We start from the raw sequence: 11560 nt of genomic DNA, 5'->3' as shown, positions 1-11560 counted from the left end.
GTCCAGAGAAAAATGTTATTATGTAAGATTAGATTACAGCAATAATACTCTGTATTGTCTTATTTTTCTTCTTGTTAATTTTTTAGATAGTGTTACTCTGATCTTAGGTAAAATTCAGTTATTCCTGGACTCTTGAGACAGTCCCATCAAATAAGACCATGTTTTACCATAATTATAAACATAATCTTTGGGTTTATTTTCGTCCTTAATTGTAACTTTTATTTCCCTTGATGTCTATATAGCTTTATGAGCCTTTCCTATTGTGCATATTTTGTCAGGTATCTCAAATAGCATTTTGAAATCTGGAAAAAACAAAACAAAAAGGTAGGAAGGAAAGAAAATAAGAAAGGAAGTGAAAGAGGAAGAAAATAAGGAATATAGTTACTTAGTTAAACATCAAACTGAGAAGAAACCTCATACAAATGCTCTCTCTCAAATATAGCCATGCAAGGGCAGGAAACTAGAAAATGTGTGCAAAAGTCAAGTGAAACAAAAGGCAATAGATACAGACCCACAGCAATCCAGTTAACAGAGGTTTCAGATAAGGTTTTTAAACTAACATATATTATGATAAATTTATTCCATGGAAAATTATGCAACAATAAAAAAGTATGAATGACTGCTATACTCAAGAATATGAATATTCTTACAGACATGATATTGAGTAAAGGAAGACAAACCCAAAAGGCACATGTATGAGTTCATTGTATGAAGTTCAAAACTGGGAAAAATAAATCTATATTTCTAGATATCCAAAGATTTTTACCTAGTAAGGGCCATGAAAGAGCTTGCTGCAATACTAAAATAAAATACATATTTTGATCTATGTGATGATGCAAGTTTTTATACATAATGGTTAAATATGTGCATTAAGTACCACTTATAAAATGAAAAAGTGGATACTATAAATAATTATATTCCAAATAATATGAAATATATATGATATACATATAATTTGAAATATATATGAAAGATAAAATTTCACAGAACAATGAAACTTGCCAAAGATTACATGAGAAGAAATAGGAAACACGAATATGAATACCAAAGAATTATTATCAATAATATTAATTGATATTAATATCAATATCAAATGATTTCTCAAACATAAAATTGGCACAGAGAGATTTTTCTGGTGAGCATACACAAACTTTTAATTAATAGCTCCAAACATATAAAATGTCTTCCCAATTTAAATTGTGTATACATTTCCCCCAAATCATTTATAACTTAGGACACCTTATTACTGGAACAGCATAAGAAATGAAAATTAAACAAACCAAGAAAGTAAGTCCAAGAAAAATATACTATGTACATCATATACATATTATGAAGATCAAGTTACGTTTAGAGCAAATATTTAACATTATTTTAGCTTTAGAAAATCAATGTAGGTAGTCCATCATGTTAACCATTAAAAGATAAATTTTATATGATAATCTCAGTAGATGCAGAATAAGTTAGTGATGAAATTCAATATCCATTCTTAATAAAACCTATTAACAAACCAGTAACAGAAGGGGACTTTTTGCATTGATAGAGATGTATTAATTAGGGTAAGTTAACTGCTTTAGCATATGATCCCCAAATTTAAGTGATCACAGGATATAATTTTTCTTGACTATACAATAGTTCAGTATATAGGCTCCTTATGAAAGGAGCGATCTGGGAAGCTCTTCTCAAAGTAGAGATACAGGAACCAAGTTCCTTTTATTACATTTCTCAAATATACTCTATAGACTTTACTTTCAATTACAATAGGTAGAAAAAAAATTGATTGTGTAGCTTTTGTGTGCTAAGCCAGAGTGGAGCACATCACTTATTCCTATAACTATTTATACCTAAGTCAGTCTCTCCTAAGGTTAATTGAAACTGGTAAATATACAGCAGATCTGTGCCCAGTTAGAAGAGAGGATACAATTTTGTGAATGCCTAGCAATTGCAACTACTAAGTGGATCTACAACGTAGCTAGAGAAAATATCATACTTGTTAATAAAAATATTTGAACTTTCATTTTGAGATGTGAACAAGACATAGACATCTGCCAGCAACATTTCTATTCAACATTGGGTTGGAAGTCTTAAATAGTGCAATAGGTCATGAAAAGGGAAATAATAGGTATAAGATCTGAAAAGGAAGAAATGTACACTCATTTTTTCATTAAAAAACCCACTAAGTTGAATTTGAGTTTCAATATAGGCTAAAATTTTTTGTGTTAAATTTAACAAATTTGTTATATTGAAATCAATAGTCAAGGATAGAAAACAATCTTGAAGTGAAGAAAATGGGGATGAGTGATTTCTCTATCAGACACCAGGACTTCTTTTAAAGTTATAAAAATTAAGATGGAGTGATGTTAGAGCTGGAAGAGAGAGAAAAAAAAAACACTGAAGTAAAATAAACAACCCAAAAAACTACCCATAAATATAGAGCCCTTGAATGACAAAAAGGTCATACTGCAGGAAAGTGGAGAAATAATTACCTTTTTAATAATTTGTAATGGATCATTTATATATCCATTTGCTAACTCTATCTCACACCACAAATAAACAAAAAGGCATTTAAAATATCTTACCAGCACAATTAATAACCCTGAATATATGGATGTATGTCTAGCCACCCTGTACCAAAAAACAGCTTAAAAATTGACAGAAGTTGAATAAACACTATTTCTAAATTTAATCCTTACAAACTTCAAAAAATTCAGATAGCACAGAGACCATTTTTAATTAAAATGCAAATAAATATCACCTTAACATTAATACATATATATTTAATTAATATATATTAAAATATTTATTAAATATATTTTATATATTGAAATAACATTAAATTTAACTTATACATAAATATATATCTATATTAAAAATAACTGAAAATTAAATATCTATCACTAACTCATTTCCATCTGTATTTTTATCATGTAATATTGTTCAGGAATACTGAATGGGAAAGTTAGCACATGAAAATTTTAATACACCCTAATTAAGATATTTGTTTTATTCTTACTTATTTAACAACAGAAATTAAAATTAGAAATAGATTTCTTTTCATTGAACTTCTGTTAAAAATTTGGGTAAAGAGTATTTTCTGATTGGAAAAGAAAACCTTATGTTTACCCATGTAATTTTATCAATTTTGGGGGAAAGAGAGTCATGATAATAAAATCAATTCCTGTGTCTTAGTAATGCCAAATGAGCTTCTCTTGATTTCATTATCCTCTTGAAGTAAAAACAGAATATTCTACAGCTTCTCTTGTCACTTTATTTTCATTTTTTAAAAAATTAATAGACTTTATTTCCCAGAGAAGTTTAAGGTTTACAGAAAAGTTAACAGTATGTAGAAATATTTCTCATATACTCCCAATACCCCTACCCATAGTATCCCCTACTATTTACATATTACAGGTATGGTATGCTTGTTATAATTGATAAACCAACACTAATACTTTATTAATTAAAGTCCATAGTTTGCATTGGAATTTACTTTTTATATTGACCAATTCTATGAGTTTTGTCATATACATAATGTCATGAATCCACCATCATAGTATCACACAGAAAAGTTTCACAGCCCTAAAAATTCCCTATGCTATGCCTCTTAATCCTTCTCTCCCTCCCCACCACCCACAGTCCTTGACAACCACTCATCTTTTGCAATTTTGCCTTTTCCAGAATGTCATGTGGTTGAAATCATTCAGTATGTAGTCTTTTCAGGGTGGTTTCTTTCTCTTAGCAATAAGCATTTAAGTTTCCACCATTTGTGTACATTTTTGTGTGAATGGCTTAATAGCTTATTTCTCTTGGTTACTGAATAATATTTCTTTGTATGAATGTACCACAGTTTGTTTATCCATTCATCTATTGAAGGATATCTTGGTTGCTTCCAACTTTTGGCGATTATCAATAAAAATTTTAGAAACATTCATGGGTAGGTTTTTGTGAGGACATAAATTTTCAACTCATTTGTAAACACCTATGATGGTGATTGCTAAATTGTATGTTTAGCTTATGTTTAGCTTTATAAGAAACTGTTAAATTGTATTCCAAATAGGCTGTAGCAATTTGCATTCTCACCAGCAATGAATAAGTATTCCTACTGCTCTGCAAATTCACCAGCAATTGGTATTTTCAGGTTTCTATTTGTTTGTTCTTTGACCAGGTTAATATTTGTGTAGTGGTATCATATTGTTTTAATTGGCAGTTCCCTAATCACATATGACTTTGAACATCTTTTCCTTTGCTTATTTTCCATCTGTTTATCTTGTTGAATAATGTGTCTGTTCATGTATTTTGCCTATGTTTAATATGGGTTGTTTGCTTTCTTACTGTTGAGTTTTAAGAGTTCTTCATATATTTTGGATACAAGCCTTTTATCAGATATGTTACATCTTTTGTAGTTGTCCCAAGGTTCTTGGATATTCAGTTCCATATTTTCCTTTTTATTTTTGTCTTTGCATTTTTAATTTTGGAAATCTCTATGGATATATCCTCAAGCCCACTGCTTATTTCCTTGGCCTTATCCAGTCTACTGATTAGCCTATCAAAGGTATTCTTTTTTTTCTGTTAGGGTGTTTTTTATTTCTAGCATATCAATTTGATTCTTAATATTTTAATCTCCCTGCTTACATTACTCATTTGATCTTACATGGTGTCCACTTTTTCAGTAGAGCCCTTAGCATATTAATCATAGTCTTTTTATTAATCATAGTCTTCCTATTCTGATAATTCCAAGAGCTCTTGCCATATTTGAGTTTTGTTCTGATGCTTGCTTTGTTTCTTCAGACTGTATTTTTGTGTTTTAGCATGCTTTGTTATTTTTTGTTGAAAGCCAGGGGTGATGATGTATCCAGTAAAAGCATTGAAGTAGATAGGTCTTTTATGTGAGATGTTTATGCTTAACTGGCTAGGAGTTCGGATGTGTTTACTGTTTGCTTTACCTATAGGTGTCAGAGGCTAAAATTTCCTCTAATATCTTTGTTTTTATCTCTCTTGTTTTCTTTGGATTTTCCTAGAGACTCCTCAAATAGGGTCTGAGACTTGCAGGGCTTTTTTTTTTTTTTTTTTAAATCTGTAATCCCCTGTTGTTATATAGGATCCTTACTGATATGGTGGTAAAGTGTTAAGACAGGGGAAGTGCTCTATGGTTCTATGATTAGGCATGTGTCTTTCATTGAACCTGAGTTGGGTATTTTCCTTCTTCCATATCAAAGCCTGGAGTTGGATTTTTCTCTTCCCACAGGTTGGGTAGACTGTGGTAAAATCTCAGTTGATCAAGCTCTTGTAAAATACTTTCCTTAAAGGGCAGACCTTGTTAAGAAAAACAGAGAGCATAATACTACTTCAAAATGGTGACTGCTTTCCCCTTCTCTCTGCTGTAATGAGGAGGAGATTTATTTCAAGTGTTGAAAGTGAGAATCTGGTAGCCCTCCTTACAAACTTGTGAGGGCATCCCTAAGACTGGGCTCCTTCAAAGTCTTTAAGTCACAAGCTAGTCTGTACTAAGCCTCCAGCAATTTATTACTTAGAGTTTAAAATGTTCTTACTGATACTGGCTCCAGCTTTGGGCTTCTGCATCTGGGCTACTCCTCACATGATCTTTGATTCTCTGTATGTGCCTGTCTATCGCTCCAGTTTTTATGGCATAAGTTTGCCCTGGAACCTCAGTTCTCTGATGGATCCAAGGAGAGCTGTTGATTTTCAGTTTGTTCAGCATTTTGTGTTGTTGTTGTGAGGATGGGGGTGATGACTTCCAGTCTCTGTACATGGTAGACTGGAGTTTGGTAGCTTTGTAGGTAGAAGTAACGTATTATCATTCTCTACAGATTCTTCATTTACAATGATAATTTTGTGTCACGTTGCATCTTCTACCTTTTAGAGCGAATGGAACTTTGGGATAATTGAACATGTTTCTCATTGTTTTAGTTACTAAATCTAATGATGCTATTTGATTTACCTCAGATTTAATTTCAATTAATTCAGTGAACACTGCTTTTTGGAATCAGAAAAGTGTCTGTCTGGAGAAAATATTGTGCAAAATGCGTGTGTGTGTGTAAGGGTATGAGTGCTTGTGTGTACTTCTTTTTAAATAACATAATTATAAAGTTAACTTAAGAAAAATGAAATCTATGATAAGACATTTTACAAAGCTACTAATATGTTTGTGTATTTTGACATACGACTAAAAATTCATAAATACGTCTAATAAAATAATAACTGAATTTTCCCTCATTTTCATTTAAATTGCTAAAACGCAGAAATAAGTTATTTACCTGTTCTGTTGTGGCTTTTCGTGGTTCAGGACCCTTTATTTGTTGAAGTCATGTAGTTTCCTATACCATATTTTCAGTTAAAAGGAAGTATCTCTAAAACACATTTACACAAATGGACTTTGAAAAGAGTTGATTTTTTAACGAGAATGAAAGTTAGAAAAGAATGAACGTGGAATGCTGCTTCGGTTTGGGAGTACAGTGAAAAACAAATTGACATGATTCTGAAACAGAATAGAGAGAGTAGAGACATTATTTTTTTAAAAAGATAATGAGAAGTGTCAAGTGTTAAAGAGGATTAAATGATGGTGGTGGAAGTTGGGGGGGATGTCTTGGGGAGTGGGGGCAGGTCAAGGAAAAGTTTTCTGGAGTAAATGATGTTTGAGTTTAAGTTTGGGGTCACTGAAAAGGAGATTGAACAGAAGAACGGTCCAGGCACAAGGAACTGAATCTCTGAGGTTGAGGAAGAGAACAACTGGGCACCTAGGGGTGGGCACCTTAGTCTGTGGGAGGTGGGGATGGGGGAGGGGCATTGGACCTTTGGTTTTTTTAGAACTGCAACTGGAGCCTTCCTCCATAGGAAAACACCTTGCTGAAGCTTTCCCAAAATGTCGCCAACACCTCAAGTTTATCCCACTGCCAGATTGCTCTGACCATGATATGATAGCAGGAGGTGGCCACAGCTCCTGCACCTCCCATGCAAAACAGCCCCAGTGACATTCCTTCTTCCTCTCTCAGCCATAGTCATAGAAGATTACTTTATCATCTTAGAGGAGCAAAATCAGACTTTATCAAAATTCAAACATCTGCATTTTGGAAAACACATTTAAAAAATGAATAGGCAAGCAATAGACTGGGAGAAATGTTTATAATACATATGTCTGAATCCCGAAATATGTATTATGCATAAAACAACTCCAGTGTTAGAGACAAACCAGGAAATGAACAACAACAATTAAAATGACCTGAAGAAACACTTCACAGAGGAAAACGTCAAATAGTTAAACAAGCATTTGAAAAAGTATTCAACATCTTCAGTGAAATGTAGTTAAATCTATAACAAGATAGAGAAACACATCCAACTGAGGGATGGTGAGGAATGTAACAACCAGAACTCTACATTGCTAGGGAGAGTGTAAAACAATCATTTTAGCAAACAATATGGTAATTTATTATAAAGCTAAAAATATACCTTTCCTATAATACAACCTTTCTACGACTAAGCATTTAATGCAGAGAAATGAAATCATATGCCAATATAAAGAATTTTACAATAATATTTCTAGCAAATTCATTCATAATCACCAAAAATCAGAAGACAACCCAAATATCTCTCATCAGGTGTAGATAAATAACATGTGTATGTTCATACAATGTACTACAACTCTGGAATAAAAACGACAAATTACTGATTCACTTAACATGTATAAATCCCAAGGCATTAAGTTTCACAAAAGACACCACAAGCAGAAGAGTTCATATTTTATCATTTCATTTATCAAGTTTAAAACTGACAAAGCTGTTTCGTGGTGAAAGAAAGCAGAAGAGAAGTTGCTCCCAGGGATTTGGTGAGAATGAGGATGTTGTTGATTGGAAACTGAGACAAAGGGAGCTATGTCTATATTTTAATAAAAGCACACTTTACATGGATGTATGCATTTGTCAAAACCTATAGTACTTATATTTAATAACTGTTCGTTTCAAAGTATGTAACATATACCTCAAAAATGAAAAGCATTAGGAAGATATTTCAATAATGACGTTTCAAAAAAGGTGTTCCTGAAAGAGTAATTAAGGTGAAAACACATCTCCCTGCTGAGTTTCCATGTGCTTCTTCAAGTCCAAAATCCACACTTATACATTATATCCCATCTGTACTTTCCTCCACAGGGATATTTCTCAGGCAATTTTCTCACCTCTCTTCTGATCCATTTTTTTTTCCTGTATAACTGGATCCTTATCCTCAGCATGAAACATGCTTCAATTTCTCCTAACTAAGGAAAAGTTACCTCCCACTTCATATTGTACTTGTCTTCACATTTCCCACACTGAAGTCTCCCCGTAAATCCAATCCCCTTGTAGGACTGAAAATGGAAATACCATATTCTCCATTGATAACGAGGAAACCTTTGAATTGTCCTTGATTCATTTTCTCACACTCTATGTCAATTTCTTCAGCAAATCCTGTTGCCTCAACCTTGAAAATACATCCAATTTCCCTCAACGGTTTACTACCCGCATCTACCCCAAACCACGGGGACCAAAGGCAATGTTATCTAGTTCCTTGTTATTCCATGGCCTCCCAACTGGTTTCCCTGCCTCCAGCCATCTCCACTTCTGTCTGTTGTCAGTACCAGTACCATAGCCAGGGTAATCTCCTTACCATATCACTGCTCTGTTCCAAATTCTCTAAGGGCAAGGTAGAGTTGACAATATCTTCATAACATAAAATGCTTCCTCTTTCTGATACCTTTTCCATTCTGAACATGTCTTCTACTACACGGAGTCTCACTGTCTCCCTTGCTTTCTCTTAGGCAGTAGTTTTGAGTAATTTTCTCTGTTGCCTCCTTCAAGACTTGGATCAAATATCTCCATCTCGGTGATCTTGACAAGCACGGTTTTGGTGGAATAGTAGCTGTGAAATCCTGATTAAAGTGGGTTTAAAAGAGAGCTGGTAGAGAAGAATTTGAGGCCAAATGTAGACAATTCTGTGAGGAACTTTGCTGAAGTAAGAAACAAAGAAATAGTGCTTCAGCTATTGGGGAAAAGGGTTAACAGTGGCCATTTTTTTTTTTTTTTTTTTTTTTTTAGTTTTTTCATTTTGGTGGTGGTGTTAAAGAATAAGTTATTTTGATGCTTATTAAAAAGGTAAGACCTATCACCACAGGTGTCACGAGTATCTCAGCAGGGGAGAGCGATCAGGCTCAACTCTATATACAAAAGAGGAAAATGGGGATTGATAGCCAAGGAGCAGTTGGGGGAAGAGGGTTGCTAGATGGAAAATTACTGAGAAGAGGCATAAAGGGTAAGGGGATTCTTTCTAAACTAACTTGACAGAATTCTTGCTTGAAGGTAGGCCAGGGTGATCAGATACACCTGGGAAATGATGGTGTGGGATAGAGGAATTTGATCAGATATTGAGGATGATCAGATAACAGAGGTAGGAGATTCTCTACAAATTGCTTTAGCAGGATGCTTGCCAAAAGTAGACTCTTCAAGGATAGACATGGAAGCCCAAAGATGATGCCTAGTCTGAAAAATGCTCAGAGGAGCCTGACTAAAGTTTGGTCAAGTGGAGAGTCTTTGTTAGTGATTATTGTTGTTCTAGATAGGAATATTGGGATATGCCTGTTATGTGATAGGAGAACACAAAATGTGGTAGAGAAGAAATCTATATAGGAGAGGGAAATTTTAATTTATCCGTCCATTACTTTTTAACAATGTTTCTTTATGCTAAGCTCAGGGGATGCAAATAAAAAGAGACACTGATCATAGGATGGCAGACATATAAAATATGGCACACATTCCTAATTCAAGGAAGCATTATCTGCTGTAGGAACTTTAGGGTTTAACTCTACCTATGGGGAGATATTCCAGAAAGAGATGGGATTAAAAGATAACGTCTCATGTAATAAAGTGATGGCACTATATTCTCCACAATTGTGGGTTCCATAGATAGATTTTAATCAACTGCAGCTGGTGTAATCATTTATTATTGCTGTTTACTTTAAAAAGGAGAACACTAATAGAGACAGATAAATGTTTTTTTTTTTTGTTTTGTTTTGTTTTCATAGGGATGGGTGCATAAATCAGAGGCAATTGTCCTAGATGCGATGTTACTAAAGTAACTCGGGTAAGACCTGATGGTACCTGAATTAAGTGTGCCAACTGTCAGAAAAGGAAAAGATACAGCTCTCCGATGTCCCTCCATATGCTACAACCAACAAAACGCTTTATCAACCTATTTGTCCAGCCTATACTGTAAGATAAAGACAAACTACCTTTGTTTTATAAACATAAACTTAATGTTATCATAATTTTAGATTTTATGATCTCTTCTTTGACTTGTATTTCTTTATCTTTAATCAGTCCTTTACTTCTTCTCTTGAATACAGTTGACTCTTGAGAAACAAGGATCTGAACTCTGTGGTTGCATTTATATGTGGATTTTTTTCAATAACTACTGTAGGACTAAATAATCCAAAGTTAATAGAATTCCTGGATATTAAATCGAGGATATGGAGGAATCCTATATACAGAGTCCACTCTAAGTTATATATGGACTTTCAACTGCTTGGGGGGTCAGTGCCCCTAACCTCCGCATGGCTCAAGGGTCAACTCTATATCCTTATGTTCTGCAGGGAGATACAAATTAAATGTACCTGAATGATTTTTCTGTTCACTTAAAATGGGACTTAAATGAGGGTGAGAGGTTTTTAAAGTGTGATATGGTAAGTGAGAACTAAGAATGACCACATATACACTTTATTCTTAGAGACGGGAAGATGTGCAAATATTGTTTTTCTTACATTTCCTATTATTTAGAGACACAAACTTAAATGTTCAAACAGTATTTCAAAATATTTTATCACCACTATTTTTTTCAACTTACACACCTATATTACCTGGGTTGTTTTAGAAGATTATAGTTATATTTGCTACCACTGCTTTTGATTATAGTTTTTGGTACAGTTCCCATTTTTCACTCTTTGGTAACTAAAACTGCCTTTGCTTCCTCAATATTTGTTTTTTCTCATTCATCAATGAAATTAAATATATATAAAAGGTTAAAGCCTTGTGTTTATTATTTACAGAATGGAATTTTAACAATAATTCTTGTATAAGTAAAGGACAGAATACAAAGAAACATGTTCTTCCTTTGCAACAAAGGTTAGAAAACACATGGTAGAAGATGGTAAGGACCCTTCAGGCCTCTCTTGTGCCTATTCTGTAAAACAGTTTCCCAAAGACATGTTTTCATTCTAGCGGCTCTTTAGTTTTATTTACAGGTCACAGGCGCAGAAATGTAAATAACTTTGCAAACAGAAGAATTTCTGGAGACTGGGACTCTTAATCTAACTTTACTTAGATGTCTTCATACTTCTTTGAGATACCTGAGGCAAAATTGTGAGTTATGGTTGTCCTTTACTCAGAATTCTAGGTTAGGAGGCGCCTAAGGCATGGAAGAGTTTTAGTGAAAAACACGAGTGTTTCTGGCCTGTGGTTCAGGATGTGTTCCCGTCTGTTTCTTTGTTGTCAGCTACAGAAAATAGGATGCATCTGTTATGTAC

This window comes from Balaenoptera borealis (assembly GCF_965194805.1).
Source record: "Balaenoptera borealis genome assembly, chromosome: 4".
In the NCBI taxonomy this organism is placed as follows: Eukaryota; Metazoa; Chordata; class Mammalia; order Artiodactyla; family Balaenopteridae; genus Balaenoptera; species Balaenoptera borealis.
The sequence above is the reverse complement of the archived record's forward strand: the minus strand, read 5'-3'. Positions refer to the sequence as shown.